Source organism: Schistocerca gregaria, chromosome 5 (genome assembly GCF_023897955.1).
Source record: "Schistocerca gregaria isolate iqSchGreg1 chromosome 5, iqSchGreg1.2, whole genome shotgun sequence".
NCBI lineage: Eukaryota > Metazoa > Arthropoda > Insecta > Orthoptera > Acrididae > Schistocerca > Schistocerca gregaria.
The window spans coordinates 213,319,786-213,341,757 of NC_064924.1; positions in this window are offsets into that span (position 1 = coordinate 213,319,786).

Consider the following 21,972-nt stretch of genomic DNA (forward strand, 5'->3'; position numbering starts at 1 on the left):
TCTTCTTATAACTTTATTAGACGATAAACGACAGCATCATCTGCAAACAACATAACACGGCTGCTCAGATTGTCTCTTAAATCGTCTATATAGAGAGCCTATAACACTGCCTCGGGGAACGCCAGAAATTACTTCTGTTTTACTCGATGACTTTCTGTCAGATACTACGAACTGTATCCTCTCTGTCAGGAAATACGAACCCAGTGACATAACTGAGACGATATTCCATAACGCGCAATTTAATTACAAGCCGCTTGTGAGGTGCAGTGTCAAAATCCTTCTGGAAATCTAGAAATACAGAATTAATTTGAAATCCCTTTCAATAGGGCTCGACATTTCGCGTGAGTAAACAGCTAGCTGTGTTTCACAAGAACGACGTTTACTGAATCGTTGTTGACTGTGTGTCAATGGATCGTTCTCTTCAAAGTAATTCATAATGTTCGATCAAAATATATGATCCAAAACCCCGCTGCACATCGACGTTAATGATATGGGCTGTCATTTAGTGGATTACTCCGACTGCCTTTCTTGAATATTGGTGTGACCAATACAACTATCCCGTTTTCGGATACGGATCTTTCGTCGAGCGAGCGGTTGTAGCCTACATGCTTGTTAAGTATGCTATTGCAACAGCATATTCTGAAAGGGGCCTTATTGGTACGCAGTCTGTGGAGGAAGACTTGCCATTGTTAATTGATTTAAGCTGCTTCACTACTGCGAGGAAATCTGTTTCTAAGTTACTCATGTTGGCAGCCGTTTTTTATTCGAATTGCGGAATATTTACTTCGTCTTCTTTGGTGAAGGAATTTCAGAAGAAGCTATGTAAGCTGTACCACATTTTTTCAAGGTCAATTGGTAGAAAATACATATCCGACAGGTAATATAAGCTGTTTGCGTTACATAAAGGGGAAATGTGTAATACATATGCTTTATCATTTAAGTGTTTTACTTTATGCAATAACAATAAAAACATTTAATTTCTTGGCTGATAAATGCTGTCAGGGATTCCCAAAACCCGTGGTCGAAGTGCATCACTTACCCCCTCCAGTAAAGTAAGTCTTTGCCTTTGGTACCGCGATAGAGTCCTTCATTAATTTTATCATTATTTATCGATATCTTTTTCCATAGTCAGAGTAGGAATATCCATGGAGTGAGAATAATGTATTGCGCATATAGTCAGCATCAAATTGAAATAGTCACGTGATGGGGTGGTTTACAATTTTCGCTAAGACAGATTTGTTTATTAGTAACAGCACGGTGCTTAGTTGCTGCTGTTACTGATGTAAATCGATATTAATTACATGTGGAAACATTATCTTCATAAGTACGTGCCACAACCGTCTCAGTACAGTTATCATACTAGTAAAAGGTGTTTCATGTTTTATTAGTATTGATACTCGTTTTAATGAAGGGATAAAATCGTAATTTATGTGGCTGTCTGGGCAGATATATACGAGACAAGTGCTACACAAATTCTGAAAGTTTGGGAGAATGCTAACAGTCAGTCTATTTCATGTAAACGCATTTCAAGCTATTTTCAATTGCAGATGTGATTTGAGTATGAAAGGCTGTCATTTCCTCTGGCTTTTACTTATCTCCAAACGACTGCGCTCATTTTAAATTAGTTTAATGGAAAAGTGTATTAGTAGTAGTAGTAGTAGTAGTAGTAGTACCTAGTACATGGAGAATGCTAATATTTTACTTCTCACGAGAAAGAACGCAGATTAAGTACGCGGTAGTGAAAAGTAAAAATGGAAGAATTTCCTTCCTGGAAGTATTTAATAGTGCGATGAACTGCAAATCTGCTATTTGTCATAGTGACAAATGCGATGTTTGTGGGAATGTTTTTAAATTGGCGTACTAGGGAGCCAATTCGCAGTGCCCCTCGAAGCATAATTTATCGAAACAGAGACTCGACAACACGTTATTTCAGGATTAAATCTAAAATATAGCGGCAACCATTCCATCTTTTCCGGAAAAAAAATAGCGAGTTCTGATCTGCGACCTTTTTCGCCAACAAGCGAAATGTCCTTACGTTCATATCTTCAAATTTTAAACGAATTCAAGGCCTGTTCGGACAGTGGGTTTGTTTGTTCATTAGAGATATCGAACTCAAATTATTAAGATGCCTACAAAATATACGGTACTTTAGAATGGAATCTCTGTAGTTGCGATGTAATAACATTTAAAAACTGCATAGTCACGCGACTTTTAGAGTCAATGTATGTTGGCGCCAAAAATTCTGATCTGCGCATCTGAATACTCACTCCATAGATATTCCTACTCTTTATCCACTGTCAGAGTGCACACTTGAAACATTAATTCCGCTATCAGAGTAACATTCAGATGTTACCGGAACAAGAGTTGAGTTAAAACGAGCACCAGACGATATCGATATTTTGTACTGAAAGAGCGCGGGCCGGAGCAAAACTGACTTCATTAATTTGCACCGCCATATTACAAAAATTTGAACGTGTTATTAGTATTATTATTGTTGTTATTATAAGAGGTATTACTAGAATAACAGCAACGAGGTGATGGCATAATTCATGGACATACAACCACCTGACGCGGCTCAAAGCTTGAGAACATGTTATTGTGCCATATCGCCGCAAGACCATTGATTGACAGAAAAACCAGGTGATATATGTATTCCATTGATGTAGTTCTTGTTTAATTTCTATCTTTAACTGTTATCTCCTTGAGTCTTTGTAGCCGTAGCTGTTTGTGACTATGACACTTTAAATGAAAGTAATATCGCATCCTTACGTCAAACGAAACTTCTACTTATATACACAAGAAAAGCAGATTGAAGGAGGTGATTTTATACGGTATACATACCAACTGCCAGAGATATTTTAGGTGTTTGAAAAAATATGTAATGTAGTGTAATCCGCCGATAATAATTACATAAATAGGCTTATATTTTTCAATTTGACTGGCGTCTGAAAACTCGAATTTAACATTAATGTTACAACAATTATTACCATTGAAGCTACTAAAACAGTGAAAATATTTCGGCTGATAAAACGTAATACGCCATCGAAGACGGTAAGTGGTTAACAGGAACCAAAGTAAGGTAGAGACTGCAGAAAACAAGAGCAACAGGAAATACGTTCTTCCTACTTGCAAATCTCTCAGCCAGCGTGAATAGTGCTCTTTTGACTGTTTCACGGTTAGCTCCAAGAAATATCTCCGCGGAAAGTTTATGGACCTTTCTTTTTAGGTGAATCAACTGTAACTGATAAAATGGAAATATCGTGTGACTAGGGCCTCCCGTCGGGTAGACCGTGCACCGGGTGCAAGTCTTTCGATTTGACGCCGCTTCGGCAACTTGCACGTCGATGGGGATGAAATGATGATGAGTAGGACAAAACAGCAAACATCCCATGAGTGGAGAAAAACTCCGACCCAACCAGGAATCGAACCCCGGCCCTTAGGCTTGACATTCTGTCGCGCCGAACACCTTTTTTTGTGTGTAGGTGTGTTTGGTCGTTGCGGACGTCACATGACATCCGTTCAAGTTCGTTTGTTGACCCTTCCACTCAGTTTTTTTTTTATTACAGAGGCCACCGAGCTCTCTGACCGAACACGCTGAGCTACCGTGCCGGCTCCACTCAGCTACCGGGCGCGGACAACTGTAAATGATGTTTCTTATCTTGATGTGCTACAGCTATGGCCCGTGCCTCAATGGGAAGAAGTTGAACAAACATCTTTATTTAGGAGCAAAATGGTGCTCCGCCTCACTGGTATAACTCAGCATGCCACTGGTTGAACGATGTTGTATCCGACCGGTGGACTGGGCGCAAGTGACCGATTAACACAGCATTTTACGCATGACCTCCACGTTCACACACGATCTGACGCGATCATGTGTATGTGCCTCGGATACCAACAGATCTATCCGACTTAAGAAACAGTGTTATTACAACAGTTACTCCTCACGTATTGATCAAGGTTTTGAAACGACTCGCCTATCGACTCTATGTGTGATCAGTGTTCACATTGAATAGTTGTAAGAAAATCTGTTTGTGTTTCTCTTTCATTTGGTGTATTATTTAAAATTGTAAGGTGAATGTAATATGTGCTGCAAAGCCTTGAAACCGTATACTCATTTTGAAACACCGTGTGTTACAAGCAGGTGAGGACGACAGAACAACAAAAGCTGAGATGTCACGTTATTTTATTTTTCCGATGTTCTAACTTCGGCCGACGTCGGACATGTGAAACCCAGCTGACATTTTGCACACAAATAATCCTGAAAGCCATGGATAAGACCGTCCGGTAGATGCAGTATGTTCTGATTTCCGAAAAACGTGTGACTTAGCACCACACCTACGCTTATTATCGAAAGTACGATCGTATGAGGTATCAAGTAAAATTTGTGACTGGATCGGGGGTTTCTTAGTAAGGAGGACACAGCGTATTACGTAAGGTGGAGTGTCATTGACAGATGAAGAAGTAACTTCCGATGTACCCCAGAGAAATGAGGTGGGGCCTTCCCGTTCCTGTTGTATATTAATGATTTTGCAGACGGTTAATAGTAATCAGGTGTGCGTTACCAGTGCCAATAGGACTAAGGGGCGATATTGAACGTATACAGAGAGGGACAACACGAACGGTCACACGAGTTTTGAAAAGTGGGAGTGTGTACACAGATGCTGAATAAACTGAACTGGCAGAAGTTTGGAGATGGACGTATTCCGAGGAAGCCTGCATACAAATTCTCAAGAACCAGCTTTAATTGATAAATGTAGGAATATACTACAGCTTACATGTCACTCCCGTAGGAATCGCCAGGCCAAGTTTGGATAAATTACAGCACTCACCGAGAAGTTTAATCATTCTCTCTTCCCGCACTCCGTATGTTAATGGAATGAGAAGAAAGGCTAATAACTGGCACAACTGAATGTACCTTCTTCCATACACTGCACGGTGACCTGCAGAGCATGGGTGAAGTTGTACATGCACGCATGAAAAATAATACTTCCTTTATTGTAGAGGACGTTAGCGTCTAGTAGAACGCATTCCGAAAGTTTGAGTGTACTAAAAGCTCGTCATTAACATTTTTCATATCACCTTTATATCTAATTCACTGTTGGCAGAAAAATTCATAGGAGTAATTCATCAACATACTACGTCAAGATATGAGGACCTAATGCCATCGAGTCCATATATCGTGTCCCACCTGCTGGAACATGGTCAGGGAAACTAAGCAACTTCTTTTCGTTGATCTGTGACCATTAGCAGGTTTGTTACCAGCGCCTTTCGGCAACGAAACTACACATTACATCATACGAAAGCAAATGATGCAATTTTTGGGCTGTATCCTTGGAGCCTGTTACCAGTACTTCATCTTATCATGGAGGGGCGCTATGTTTATACCTACAAAGTATTGTAGTATCAAATGTCGAAACTAATAAAACGAAAGAAATAATTTCAAAAAATTTGTCTCTGGCAATGGAATTAAATGCGTGTTGGAAAAACAGCAATACAGCAAAAACGATGAATGAGGAAAGGGGTGGTAATTTATCATATAGCAACAGCTGCAGATGACACTAAATCTCTGGACTGAGTAGACGCAGATCAAATGCTTCGTAATAAGCTTGAGAATGACACGAAGCATAACATATTCAGATTAGTGTACCGAGTTTAACTTCTACGGAGTATTTTACTTGTAGATATTGTACGTATTATACAAAATTTAATTTTATTAATGTACTCGTTTGAAACAATGGTCACCACAGCAGCACTCTTCATTAACTATAAGGAACTTTTTCCATTATGATGTTATTAAAAGTACAAAACAACATCAATATTTGTTTAGAAATTCATATCTTCTTCTATTCTGCAGAATCAACAACTACGGCATTTTAGCAACGTGATTTTTTAGAAGATTAAGATAGTGCCCCGATCTCTAACTGCAGCTGTTTGAATGTGCGCGTGAAAGAACATTGTACTTGTCGGCCATCACGTTAAAGCTAGGAAACAAATGAAATGTCACCAGAACACAAGTCTTTGCCATATGAAATTACTGCATTGGATGTTCCACATTTCTGCAGAAGAACAAGACGAGCTGTTTCAAACGTAGTGCAAAGAACGGTGACAGTTCTGTTATATCATTTCAGACCTCTATTTAGCTGATTAAAAACTGATTCAGCTTTATTTTTACTTATTCTGTAGCCTTTCATTCCATTACAAGTGGAAAACTAGTGGCTTGAGATGTACTGGAAACAGAAACTTATATTTAGGTTTTAAGAGAACATGCTTCAATACTTCCTATGCCACCATTCAAAATAAGTTTTTCCACAAGAGAAAACTGACAACATGTCCTGCTCAGCACAGGCTAAATGATTTTATACTTGTAAATAGCAATCTGACGATTAACGTGTCGGTTCGATATTTGCAACTCAGCGACGTGCTCTGAACAAATATCATTATTGTCAGCGGTTGGTTGTTATTCCTGTAGCTATTTTAAAGAAAGGGTTTACCAGCGTGATAAGTAATAGCCCTCATAAGATTGAACAGGTCTTTTAAACAACAAACGGAGTGTGCTCCGGTGCGAGGCGTGGAAATGTGCTTAGTCCTTTCCTGGCTTTCTGGGCGATTTTTTCTTTTTGGTGAACGTATGAATGCTAGACAGGATGTGACAGCTTGTACTAGAACGAAAAACTATTAGCTAGCTGAAGGATGTGTTAACGAAACGAAAGACTCTAGGGGCGAGATATAACTGAAGCAAATAAATTCAATTTGTTTCCATAGAAATATGAGTGTGGTGATTTTGTGTGACTGTTTTTCTACTTACCTTACCCTATATCGCTGTTTTATTGTTCAGGAAATTATCGGCGGGTCTTGCTAGTTGTCAATTGGGATATATGACTGAACTGTTATCGTTGAGTATACCGTGTGAGTCAAAAAGAACTTTACAACTTTGGAATGATATAGAAACGCAGCGCGGTGTAGCCGTCCTGTCCGAGGCGTCTGTCACGGTTCGCGCGGCTCCCATCGTCGAAGGTTCGAGTCCTCCCTGGGGCACAGAAGTGTGTGTGTTGTCCTTAGCGTAAGTTAGTTTAAGTTAGATTAAGTAGTGTGCAAGCTTAGGGAGGGATGACCTCAGCAGTTAGGTCCAATAAGACCTTACCACAAATTTCAAAAAATTTAGAAAGTCGGTAGACTTGTCGTTTTGTAGCAAACAATCTCAAGTTTCTTATAAAAGTGTCAAGTGCTAGTTTGGTTCGCTGTGGCTAGCATTTGTGATGCGCCAAACATGTCTTCGGTAATCAGATTCTTCTTACATCCGTTGCAGCAACCGGACATAGCTTGTGCAACGGCAGCGTAGATTCGATTTTTCGGGTCGGTTAAATTGTTTGGTAGGGGAGGAAGATACACACGGTTTTAAATTAAACCGCAGAGAAAGAAATCTAGTTGTGTCAAGTCTGGAGAGCGAGGTGGCCAAGCGACTGGCCCTTCATGGCCAATACACCGACATGGGAAGCGATCATATAGGAAACTTCGTACTTCCGTGAGGAAATGAGGTGGCAGACCGTCTTTCTGGTATTAAAGAATCCCATTTCGGTTTGCTTCATCGATTTGTGGGATTAAAAGGTTTTCAAGTATATGCAGAGACACAATACCAGTGGCAATTTTCTCATGAAGAAGAAAGGACCGTACACTTTCAATTTGCTAAGGGCACAAAACACATTAGCTTTGAGGATGCCACAAACGTGTTCCAGGGTTGCATGTTGATTCTCGCTGCCTCGTATTCTGCACTTGTGGGTGTTCACCATGCCATTGATATGAAATGTTGACTCATTGCTGAAGATTATTGCGTTCAAGAATATCGCGTCGTCCTCGATCCGATGCAACATTTCCGCACAGAATTCCCCACGAACAACCTTATCTACTCACTAATGTGCAGCGCCATTGTGAACCCGTATTGTTTCAAGAGTAAACGGCTACGCAGTACTCGCCAAACAGTCTTCTGTGGAACACCAGTCTCGCGAGATGCACGCCGCGTTGATTTTTGTGGACTGCGGGCAAAGCGCACCCTAACCGGTTCCGATATAGTCATCAACAAGCGTGCGACCTGGTGGTTTACCATTTCGCAATGAACAACCCGTCTTAGCAAAGTTCTTGTGCCAACAGTAAATTGTTGGCCTGCTTGGATATTTTTTAGCGAATTTCGGTGCGAAATTTACGCCGAACAATTGTTGCAGAGTTCGTTTCATGAAACCCAAAACTCACAGCAAACACGCTGTGCACCAGCGAAAGTAGCCATTTTAACTGTGCACAGATCTGACGCTCCTGGTGGCGCACAGGGGTACTGATGCACTATGTGAACCAAACTTCAGGCTGTTCGCTACAAAATAACACACGTATCGATTCTGTAAGCTATCACATTAAAATTTTTGACGCAACATGTATTCCAGTTCAGTTGTCTCCGAGTCTTCCTTTGGTCTGTTAGACAGCTGCAAAGCTTTAGTTATTGACTCTGGAATAGTGAAATGTGTATCACTGTCCTGCGGTCGTGCGGTCTTAGTGAATCTAGCGACCATTACTTCAGACTGGTTTCAGTAACGTGTTAGTACAGAGGTTTAACCCGAGATCTCTTGAGTAGCACACCGTAACAGTGTGTGGATTCTGGATGTGGTCGCGATTGAGATTTCGCGTTCTGTCCCGGAAGTTCCGAGGTTGAACGAAAGGGACGTTTCACACCGTGTAACACTTCTCATTTCGTAAAGTTATATGATGTCCTATAGACGACTGGGCCCTATTTTCATCGTGTCTGCCCTTTATTTGCCTATTTTAATAACATATTTGTCACACAAGAGAAACTGAGTATTTTTTTGGTGTAAGTAGGATGAGAATAAAGGAGGCGAAGAGGAGGGAGAGGAGGGGGGCGGGTTTGAGCAGGTGAGCGGCGCGTGCGAGGCGCCTGTGCTGATCGCCGGGGCAGGCAGATAGCTGCAGCAGCAATAAGCTGCTCGGATAACATCGTCATAAGCCCAGACGGCCCGTTACAAAGGGCAGGCCGCCCCCACTCCTCACCCCCTCTGCGCCTCCGCCAGGTGCGCGCATTAATAAAACCAGGCGGCCAGCCGCCTCAGATTAAGCGGCCCTTTGTGGGACAGCTGAGTCACATGCAGCTACACTGCGCAGCGGGTATACCACCAAGCGACCGCGCAGGGATGGCACAAAGTAATACGAGGACTCTCCTAATATTGTATAGGGCTGCCTCCGGTATCCAGAACTGAGGGAATTCTACTTGGAATAGACGTGCATACATTGTGGTTGTCAATGAAACTTACAGCTCCCTCAAAGATTCACTATGTGATCAAAAGTATCCACACACCTGGCTGAAAATGACTTACAAGTTCATGGCGCCCTCCATCGGTAATGCTGGAATTCAATATGGTGTTGGCCCACCCTTAGACTTGATGACAGCTTCCACTCTCGAAGGCATAACTTCAATCAGATGCTGGAAGGTTTCTTGGGGAATGGCAGCCCATTCTTCACCGAGTGCTGCACTGAGGAGAGTTATCGATGCCGGTCGCTGAAGCCTGGCGCGAAGTCGGCCTTCCAAACCATTCCAAAGGTCCAGAATGAGATTTTCACTCTGCAGCGGAGTGTGCGCTGATATGAAACTTCCTGGCAGATTAAAACTGTTTTAATCTGCCAGGAAGTTTCATATCAGCGCACACTCCGCTGCAGAGTGAAAATCTCATTCTGGAAACATCCCCCAGGCTGTGCCTAAGCCATGTCTCCACAGTATCCTTTCTTTCAGGAGTGCTAGTTCTGCATGTTTCGCAGAAGAGCTTCTGTAAAGTTTGGAAGGTAGGAGACGGATACTGGCAGAAGTAAAGCTGTGAGTACCGGGCGAGAGTCGTGTTTCGGTAGCTCAGTTGGTAGAGCACTTGCCCGCGATAGGCAAAGGTCCCGAGTTCGAGTCTCGGTCGGGCACACAGTTTTAATCTGCCAGGAAGTTTCATTACAAAGGTGCTCTATAGCATTCAGGTCAGAACTCTGTGCAGGCAGTCCATTACAGGGATGTTACGTCTTGTAACCACTCCTCCACAGGCCGTGCATTATGAACAGGTGCTCGATCCTGATGAAAGATGCAGTCACCATCCCCGAATTGCTCTTCAACAGTGAGAAGCGAGAAGGTGCTTAAAACATCAATGTAGGCCTGTGCTGTGATAGTGCCACGCAAAACAACAAGGGGTGCAAGCCCCCTCCATGAAAAACACGACCACACCATAGCACCACGGCTTCCGAATTTTTCTGTTGGCGCTACACACGCTGGCAGGTGACGTTCACAGGGCATTCGTCATACCCTCACCCTGCCATCGCATCGCCACATTGTCTACCGTTGTTTGTCACTCCACCAACGTTTTTCCACTGTTCAATTGTCCAATGTTTACGCTCCTTACACCAAGCAAGGCGTCGTTTTGCATTTACCGGCGTGATGTGTGGCTTATGAGAAGCCGCTCGACAATGAAATTCAAGTTTTCTCAACCCCGCCTAACTGTCATAGTACTTGCAATGGATCCTAATGCAGTTTGGAATTCCGGTGTGATGGTCTGAATAGCTGGCTGCCTATTACACATTACGACCCTCTTCACCTGTCGGCGCCCTCTGTCAGTCAACAGACGAGGTCGGCCTGTAGGCTTTCGTGCTGTAGGGTGTCCCTTCACGTTTGCACTTCACTATTACATCGGAAGAAGTGGACCTAGGGATCTTTAAAGTCAGTGCCGCCATTAGACTGTTGTTTATTTGCAATGTCACATTTAAATGTTCATGATTTCGCCTTTAAAGTGCCATTATCATGTGTTTTAATGTTATACAGTGCCTAAGATGGCATAATGTCGTATTTAAAATACACTATTAGACGCATTGTCTAAGGGTCAATATTTCTGGTAAAAGCCTACTGCTTTGTTTTATCACTGGGTATACCATCTTCTTGATAAAGCAAATCAAATATTGACCCTTAGACAATGTGTCTAGTAGTGTATTTTAAATACGACAGTACGCATGCTACCTTAGGCACTGTATAACATTAAAACACATGATAATGGCACTTTAAAGCCGAAATCATGATCGTGTAATTGTGACACTGCAAATAAAAAACCATCTAATGGCGGTACTGACTTAAAAGAAATATATTATGACTGTGGCCCCACATTATGAAAAAATTATTGGACCTAGAGATGTTTAGGAGTGTGGAAATCTCGCGTACAGACGTATGACACAAGCGACACCCAATCACCTGACCACGTTCGAATTCCGTGAGTTCTGCGGAGCGCCTCATTCTGCTCTCTCACGATGTTTAATGATTATTGAGGTCGCTGATATGGAGTATCTGGCAATAGGTGTCAGCACAATACACCTAATATGAAAAACGTATGTTTTTTGGGGAGTCCGGATACTTTTGATCACATAGTGTAATGTTCACATGCAGCGAAAGCGCAGATCGCGGAAGGTGTTATATTGCACTAATTAGGGTAACAAACTTGTAACATTACAGGACATATTGGGACATACTGAAGTATTCGATACTGTAGACTTTTAGGGGATGTCGATACAGATATGCAAAATGTAAAGGGAAACTTTGGTGATGTTTAAATATTGTACTGTGTCAATATTAGGACATTTTGCACAGAAAGAACAAAAATAGAATTAATGTAAATATATATTAGTGTTAGTAACCTATTTTCATTCAATTTTGTAATTATATTTCATTTTGTAAAAGAAAGACTCACTGTTTGCTGTAGCTCTGATTAATTGTATAAATTATCAGTTTTGAGCTAAATTATTTCGTATAATATGGACAAGATACGTTTAAAAAATCACCAGCTAAAGAGAAAGTCTGTAAATGAAAGTTTAATGCACACTTCTGGAACTTTCTATGGAGAAATTCTATATTATGATCGCAAAAATACGAAAACTTGTGAAAACTGTTTCATAACCTAATTTCGAAAGACGATTTGTATCAATAAATATTGCTAAAAAGATTTATTTACGTTTTGAAACACGATTTAAATCATTTTACATATAAATAGTTGTTCTAAATCACTCAAGAAATATCCAGAATCAAATGTCAAGATATTTCTGGAAACATCGGTACAAATCTGGTGAAGGTTATCCAGAAATTGGTAGAAAAATGTTATAAAATCTATTTGGAAATTATGCTTGTAAGAATTTATATGTGCTGATCCTTTTACTTGCTTTAATCTGTGCTAAAATTCTGTAATGTCTAATTTAGTTTTAAGTCGTGAATTGCTATCGTATTGTGAACAAAGCATTGTCAAAGACTCTCATTGTTTGGAAAGATATTAATACACCTAGGAGTTGTGAGTTGCCAGTTCGGATGTGCAGTGCGGTTAGCTCTGAGAGTCAGTTGTTGAGTCTGTGAAGTCTGTCAGTTCTGTTTGTAAATAAACGTCTGTAATGAAGAATTACTTGTTGTCGTCAATATGAACTCAAGACCTTTTGCACGAAGCAGACACCTCCTAATGCAACGTTTTAATTTGGTGTTGAGGAGCTGAAATGTTATAATTTGGTTGAGGAAGCTGGGATGTTATAAACTGAAATACTCACAATTGCATTATTTCACTGGAACGAGCCTTCAAAGACAACAGGTCTCTTAGTGGAAGGTCGAGTAATATCAAACATGAAAACGTTTCCGAAATTATAAAATTTTCTGAATATTATAATGGAACATTTTTCCTGCAAGACAGTAACAATATATGTTATTTATTAGAATTATAAAACTCGATTTCATGAAAATATAAAAACGTAGCAAATTAAGCAGGCGAATGGGAATTCAAGCGTCTAAAGAAATGAGATTGATAGGTATTACAGAATGGGTAAGCAGGACATATGTAAGGATTTAGAAGCATATTTCAACATGGGAAAGATAGATACCACTTAATGGAAAATTAAAAAGGCCTTTGGAGTAATCAGAAGTAGCTGTATGAATATCAAGAGGTCAGATGGAAAACTAGTTATAAGCAAAGAATGGAAAGTTGAAATGTGAATGGAATGTATACAGGGTTTATATGAGCGATATGATCTTGAATATTATATCATAGAAAGGTAAAAGTACTTGGTTGAAGGTGAGATAGAAGGTATGATAAGGCGTGATAAATTCAACAGAGCACTGGAAGACTCAAGTCAAAACAGGCTTCCTAGAGTGCACGACATTCCGTCAGAATAATTGGTAGCCTATTAGATCTGGCGAACAACATGTACGAGACTGGTGAAATACCCACAGACTTAAATAAGAATGTAATAATTTCTGTTCCAAAGAAAGCAGGTGCTAACAAGTGTGAACATTGCTGAACTATCACCGTTGCAAAATACTAACATCAATTCTGCACGGAAGAATGGAAAAACTCATGGAAGCCGATCTTGGAGGAAGATCAGTTTGAATTCCGGAGAAACGTAGGAACACGCGGGGAATACTGTCCCTACGACATGTAATAATGTAATAATGTAATAATTTCTGTTCCAAAGAAAGCAGGTGCTAACAAGTGTGAACATTGCTGAACTATCACCGTTGCAAAATACTAACATCAATTCTGCACGGAAGAATGGAAAAACTCATGGAAGCCGATCTTGCAGGTAGATCAGTTTGAATTCCGGAGAAACGTAGGAACACGCGGGGAATACTGTCCCTACGACATCTCTTAGAAGAGAGGTTAAGGAGAGTCAAACCTACTTTTATAGCGTTTATAGGATTAGAGAAAGCTTTCGACAGTGTTGATTGGAATACTATCTTAGAAATTCTGAAGGTATCAGGACTAAAGTACAACCAGACCGCAGTTACAGGTACCGAGAGACATGAAAGCGAAGCGATATTTCAGAATTGAGTGAGACAGGCATGCAGCCTACCCCGATGTCATTCAATCTGTGTGTTGAGCAAGCGGTGAAGGAAACCGAAGAAAATTTTGGAGTATCAATTATAGTTCATAGAGAAGAAATAAAAACTTTGAGTTTTTCCGTTGACATTGTAATTCCGTCAGAGAGAGCTAAGCATATGGAAGAGCAGTTGAATGAAATGGACAGCGTCTAGAAAGGAGGATACAAGATGAACATAAATACGCAAAAGAAAGATAATGGAATGTAGTCGAATTAAATGAGGCGATGCTGAGAGAATCGTGTTAGGAAACAAGTCGCTTAAAGCACTAGATGAGTTTTCTTACTTGGGAAGCAAAATAACTGATGATGGCTGAAGTGGAGAAGATATAAAATGTAGACTGGCAATGGCAAGAAAAGCGTTTCTGAAGAAGTGAAATTTGTTGATATCGAATATGGATGTTTAAGTATTAGGAAGTCTTTTCTGATAGTATTTGGAGTTTATCCATGTATGGAAGTGAAACATAGATGACAAAAAGTTTAGCCAAGAAGAGAATAGACGCTTTGTAACTGTGATGCTACAGGAGAATGCTGTAGATTAGATTGGTAGATCAGGTTATTAATAAGGAGCTACTGAATAGAATTAGGGAGACAAGAATTTTGTGGCACAACTTGATTAAAAGAAGGGTTCAGTAGACACATCAAGGGATCACCAGTTTAGTTCTGGAGGGAAGTGTGGGGGTGGGCGGTAAAAATCGTAGAGGGAGATAAAGAGACGAATAGAGTAAGCAGATTATGTAGGACTTTAGCTGCAGTAATTATTTGGAAAGGAAGAGGCTTGCACAGAATAACAGTTGCTTTAAGAGCTGCATCAAACCAGTCTTCGGACTGAAGAATACAACTACAACAAAAATACACGTTCATTGATTTTTGAAATGTTCTTCAATCTGTTGCATTTTGTTTGTTTAAATTTTTGAAGGGCTCTACCGAAAATAAAATTTTAAAGAGGAAAAAATCATTTTAGTTGCAAAACATTTGTTATCTGATCGTAAATAGTTACAGACTTGAACTTGTACACCAGCTCACGTAATGTTTTAAATAATCTGTCAACTTATTCCCTGTTGGGACATGCGGTTCGCTGTAAATTCATTGTATTTATCTGTCCTCACCCTTAAGTCTTCATGTCTCTTCGTAAATACATCATAAAATTCTTTACTCCCTTTTGGTTTGTGATGTTGAATCGACTCTATATTTTCAGTTACTCTGCATATTTATATTCTACATTTAAGAACCCATCTGGCCAGCTACCTAAAGTTTTAACGACATCATTCCATCCTAATTCCTCTTGATCACTGAATGTTCTCGGAAAGAACTCTTCTAACTTCCTAAAGCACGTTTACTGGCCACCTATAGTTCACCGCTTAAAGCTGTTGGACTGGCTTTTCATGAACTCTGACTTTTTCTATGGCATCCTTGCTGTTAGTTTAGACTTATTAATGCCCTGACTTCAACGTCTTAGCTGTTTAAAAAAATTTAAGTTTTAATGCTATATCTCCCCCCATGAACCATGGCCCTTGCCGTTGGTGGAGAGGCTTGCGTGCCTCAACGATACAGATAGCCATACCGTAGGTGCAACCACGACGGAGGGGTATCTGTTGAGAGACGAGACAAACGTGTGGTTCCTGAAGAGGGGCAGCAGCCTTTTTAGTAGTTGCAGGGGCAACAGTCTCGATGTTGACTGATATGGCCTTGTAACATTAACCAAAATGGCCTTGCTGTTCTTGGTACTGCGAACGGCGGAAAGCAAGGGGAAACTACAGCCGTAATTTTTCCCGAGGGCATGCACCTTTACTTTATGATTAAATGATAATGGCGTCCCCTTGGTAAAACATTCCGGAGGTAAAACAGTCCCCCATTCGGATCTGGGGGCAGGGACCACTCAAGAGGATGTTGTTATCAGGAGAAAGAAAACTGGCGTTCTACGGATCGGAGCGTGGAATGTCACATCCCTTAATCGGGCAGGTAGGTTAGAAAATTTAAAAAGGGAAATGGATAGGTTAAAGTTAGATATAGTGGGAATTAGTGAAGTTCGGTGGCAGGAGGAACAGGACTTCTGGTCAGGTGAATACAGGGTTACAAATACAAAATCAAATAGGGGTTATGCAGGAGTAAATTTAATAATGAATAAAAAAATAGGTGTACGGGTAAGCTACTACAAACAGTATAGTGCACGCATTATTGTGGCCAAGATAGATACGAAGCCCACACCTACTACAGTAGTACAAGTTTATATGCCAAATAGCTCTGTAGATGAGGAAGAAATTGATGAAATGTATGATGAGATAAAAGAAATTATTCAGGTAGTGAAAGGAGACGAAAATTTAATAGTCATGGGTGACTGGAATTCATCAGTAGGAAAAGGGAGAGAAGGAAACATAGTAGGTGAATATGGATTGGGGTTAAGAAATGAAAAAGGAAGCCGCCTGGTAGAATTATGCGCAGAGCATAACTTAATCATACCTAATACTTGGTTTAAGAATCATAAAAGAAGGCTGTATACATGGAAGAAGCCTGGAGATACTAAAAGGTATCAGATAGATTATATAATGGTAAGATAGAGATTTAGGAACCAGGTTTTAAATTGTAAGACATTTCCAGGGGCAGATGTGGACTCTGACCACAATCTATTGGTTATGACCTGTAGATTAAAAGTGAAGAAATTGCAAAAAGGTGGGAATTTAAGGAGATGGGACCTGGATAAATTGAAAGAACCAGAGATTGTACAGTGTTTCAGGGAGAGCGTAAGGGAACAATTGACAGGAATGGGAGAAAGAAATACAGTGAAAGAGGAATAGGCAGCTTTGAGGGATGAAATAGTGACGGCAGCAGAGGATCAAATAGGTAAAAAGACGGGGGCTAGTAGAAACCCTTGGATAACAGAAGAAATATTGAATTTAATTGATGAAAGAGGAAAATATAAAAATGCAATAAATGAAGCAGGCAAAAAGGAATACAAACGTCTGAAAAATGATATTGACAGGAAGTGCAAAATGGCTAAGCAGGAATGGCTAGAGGACCAATGTAAGGATGTAGAGGCTAATCTCACTAGGGGTAAGATAGATACTGCCTACAGGAAAATTAACGAGACCTTTGGAGAAAGGAGAACCACTTGCATGAATATCAAGAGCTCTGATGGAAACCCAGTTCTAAGCAAAGAAGAGAAAGCAGAAAGGTGGAAGGAGTATGTAGAGGGCCTACACCAGGGCGATGTGGTTGAGGACAATATTATGGAAATGGAAGAGGATGTAGATGAAGACGAAATGGGAGATACGATAATGCGTGAAGAGTTTGATAGAGCCCTGAAACACCTGAGTCGAAACAAGGCCCCCGGAGTAGACAACATTCCATTGGAACTACTGACGGCCTTGGGAGAGCCAGTCCTGACAAAACTCTACCATCTGGTGAGCAAGATGTATGAGACAGGCGAAATACCTTCAGACTTCAAGAAGAATATAATAATTCCAATCCCAAAGAAAGCAGGTTTTGACACATGTGAAAATCACCGAACTATCAGTTTAATAAGTCACAGCTGCAAAATACTAACGCGAATTCTCTACAGACGAATGGAAAAACTAGTAGAAGCCGACCTCGGGGAAGATCAGTTTGGATTCCGTAGAAATATTGGAACACTTGAGGCAATACTGTCCCTACGACTTATCTTAGAAGCTAGATTAAGGAAGGGCCAACCTACGTTTCTAACGTTTGTAGACTTAGAGTTAGCTTTTGACAATGTTGATTGGAATACTCTCTTTCAAATTCTGAAGGTAGCAGGGGTAAAATACAGAGAGCGAAAGGCTATTTACAATTTGTACAGAAACCAGATGGCAGTTATAAGAGTCGAGGGACATGAAAGGGAAGCAGTTGTTGGGAAGGGAGTGAGACAGGGTTGTACTCTCTCCCCGATGTTATTCAATCTGTATATTGAGCAAGCAGTGAAGGAAACAAAAGAAAAATTCGGAGTAGGTATTAAAATCCATGGAGAAGAAATAAAAACTTTGAGGTTCGCCGATGACATTTTAATTCTGTCAGACACAGCAAAGAACTTGGAAGAGCAGTTGAACGGATAGTGTCCTGAAAGGAGGATATAAGATGAACATCAACAAAATCAAAACGAGGATAATGGAATGTAGTCGAATTAAGTCGGGCGATGCTGAGGGAATTAGATTAGGAAATGAGACACTTAACGTAGTAAAGGAGTCCTACTATTTGGGGAGCAAAATAACTGATGATGGTCGAATTAGAGAGGATATATAATGTAGACTGGCAATGGCAAGGAAAGCGTTTCTGAAGAAGAGAAATTTGTTATCATCGAGTATTGATTTAAGTGTCAGGAAGTCGTTTCTGAAAGTATTTGTATGGAGTGTAGCCATGTATGGAAGTGAAACGTGGACGATAAATAGCTTAGACAAGAAGGGAATAGAAGCTTTCGAAATGTGGTGCTACAGAAGAATGCTGAAGATTAGAAGGGTAGATCACATAACCAATAAGCAAGTATTGAATAGGATTGGGGAGAAGAGAAGTTTGTGGCACAACTTGACTAGAAGAAGGGATCGGTTGGTAGGACATGTTCTGAGGCATCAAGGGATCACCAATTTAGTATTGGAGGGCAGTGTGGAGGGTAAAAATCGTAGAGGGAGACCAAGAGATGACTACACTAAGCAGATTCAGAAGGATGTAGGTTGCAGTAGGTACTGGGAGACGAAGAAGCTTGCATTATATAGAGTAGCATGGAGAGCTGCATCCAACCAGTCTCAAGACTGAAGACCACAACAATAACAACAACAACCAATTGCGGAAAAGGTCGATATCGTGTTGATGTATGGCTATTGTGATCAAAATGTCCACCGGGCTGCTCGTATCCTGGACGACATCATCCAAGTGTCCGGACCGTTCGCCGGATAGTTACGTTAGTTAAGAAAACAGGAAGTGTTCAGCCACATGTGAAACGTCAGCCACGACCTACAACAAATGATGATGCCCAAGTAGGTGTTTTAGGTACTGTAGAGGCTAATCCGCACATCAGTAACAGTCAAACTGCGCGAGAATCAGGAATCTCAAAAAGGTCGGTGTTGAGAATGCTGCATCAACATCGATTGCACCCGTACTAAATTTCTGTGCACCAGGAATTGCATGGCGACGACTTTGAACGAGATGTACAGTTCTGCCACTGGGCTCAAGAGAAATTACGGGACGATGACAGATTTTTTGCATGCGTTCTATTTAGCGACGAAGCGTCATTCACCAACAGCGGTAACGTAAACCGGCATAATATGCTCTATTGGGCAACGGAAAATCCATGACGGCTGCGACAAGTGGAACATCAGCGACCTTGGCGGGTTAATGTATGGTGCGGTATTATAGGAGGAAGGAAAATTGGCTCCCATTTTCTCGATGGCAATCTAAATGCTGCAATGTATGCTGATTTCCTACGTGATATTCTACCGATGTTTCACTGCATGACAGAATGGCGATGTACTTCCAACATGATGGGTGTCCGGCACACAGCTCTTGTGCGGTTGAAGTAGTATTGAATAGCATATTTCATGACAAGTGGGTTGGTCGTCGAAGCACCAACATCGATTGCACCCGTACTATATTTCTGTGCACCAGGAATTGCATGGCGACGACTTTGAACGAGATGTACAGTTCTGCCACTGGGCTCAAGAGAAATTACGGGACGATGACAGATTTTTTGCATGCGTTCTATTTAGCGACGAAGCGTCATTCACCAACAGCGGTAACGTAAACCGGCATAATATGCTCTATTGGGCAACGGAAAATCCATGGCCCGCACGTTCACCGGATCTGACGTCCCCGGATTTCTTTCTGTGGGGAAAGTTGAAGGATATTTGCTATCATGATCCGCCGACAACGCCTGACAACATGCGTCAGCACATTATCAATGCATGTGCGAACATTACGGAAGGCGAACTACTCGGTGTTGAGAGGAATGTCGTTACACGTATTGTCAAACGCACTGAGGTTGACAGTCATCATTTTGAGCATTTATTGCATTACTGTGGTATTTACAGGTAATCACGCTGTAACAGCAAGCGTTCTAAGCATGACCAGGAAGGATTCAGGATTCACTCTCATTGCAGGTTCGAATCCCCCCTCGGGCATGGATGTGTGTCATGTACTTAGGTTAGTTAGGTTTAACTAGTTCTAAGTTCTAGGAGGCTAATGACCTCAGAAGCTGAGTCCCATAGTGCTCAGAGACATTTGAACCATTTTTTCCAGCAGTTTATGAAAGGGTTGCACTTCTGTAACGTTGAACGATTCTCTTCAGTCGTCGTTGGTCCCGTTCTTGCAGGACCTTTCTCCTGCCACAGCGATGTCGGAGATTTGATGTTTTAATGGCTTCCTGATATTCACAGTACACTCCTGAAATGGTCGTATGGGAAAATCCCCACTTCATCGCTACGATGCTGTGTTCCGTCGCTCGTGCGCCGACTACAACACCACGTTCAAACTCACTTAAATCTTGATAAACTGCTATTTTAATAGCAGTAGCCGATCTAACAACTGTGCCAACAGTTGTCTTATATAGGTGTTGCAGACTGCAGCGCCGTATTCTGCCTGTTCACATATCTCTGTATTTTGAATATGCATCACTATACCAGTTTCTTTGGCGCTTCAGGGTCTAACATGATAAGCCTAGCTGGGCAATGTATCCACTTGCTTCAGTGCGAATGTACAAATACATCTGACCCCCTGTGCCAATATCTGAGTAGCGAACGGGAATATAATGGACAGGAACTGCCAGTAGGTGGCGCTCGGTGGGAGTGTGTATCGGCCGTGAGGGGTGCCGATAGCATAGTTACTGTTGTGTAGTGGTTATGATACTAGACTGTTGCCTGGAGGGTCGTGAGTGCAAAACTCACCTAAAGTGTAAAATTTTACTGGCACGGTAGCTCAGCGTGTTCGGTCAGAGGGTTAGCTGCCTTCTGCAATAAAAAGCTGAGTCAACGGCTCCACACTGAACTTGAACGGGTGTAATGGGATATCCTCACCGAACAAATAAAACGAACAAAATGAGAATAAAAAAGTAGGTAGAAGATCAAGGACAAGAAACCCGGTTCGGTACATATTTTAGCTCACAACCGCTGATTCAACTTAATGTCCCACTGCAGCAGACAGCAGTGATTCTCCTTCAGTTTACGTATAATGTTTCACAGCTGCGGATGTCCGAAAGAACAGACACCATGCATACATATAATAGACGGCTATAAATTTGAAGCCATTTTGTACGTCCCTCCAGAACTGGAAATTCCTCCAGGTGCTACAAGCTGCCGAAAGTCATCACAGAATTGTTTCAGCATGCAAGAAAGGTCTGGCTGCTTCGACAAGTGCACGGAAATTGAAGGCAGTCACATGCGTCTTCCATGAGACAGCCTATTCACAACTGACAGTGCGGAAGCACGAAATCACAGCGGCCCAGCTGCGTGGGCTAAAATCCACGTCAATTATTTTATTGGCTGCCGCAGACGCCCTACTTAGTGCTTTTCAGCCGTTACACTACCGACTCAGCCCTTTCAACCGTCTCTGTACCTGGCAACACGTCTCTCCCCCCTACTGTTAACGTGACACGAAAACTGTACGCAATCAGCCAAAGATAAGAAAGCAGCTGACAAAAACTCAATTTTCAGCACATTTCTTAAATTGATAACACAATAGAATATGCGTGTCTTCTTGATGTAATTAGTCAAATGTTCAAATGTGTGATGTTCAAATGTGTGTGAAATCTTATGGGACTCAACTGCTAAAGTCATCAGTCCCTAAGCTTACACACTGTTGTTATTGTTGTGGTCTTCAGTCCTGAGACTGGTTTGATGCAGCTCTCCATGCTACTCTATCCTGTGCAAGCTGCTTCATCTCAAAGTACCGACTGCAACCTACATCCTTCTGAATCTGCTTAGTGTAGTCATCTCTTGGTATCCCTCTACGATTTTTACCCTCCACGCTCCCCTCCAATGCTAAATTTGTGATCCCTTCATGCCTCAGAACATGTCCTACCAACCGGTCCCTTCTTCTCGTCAAGTTGTGCCACAAACT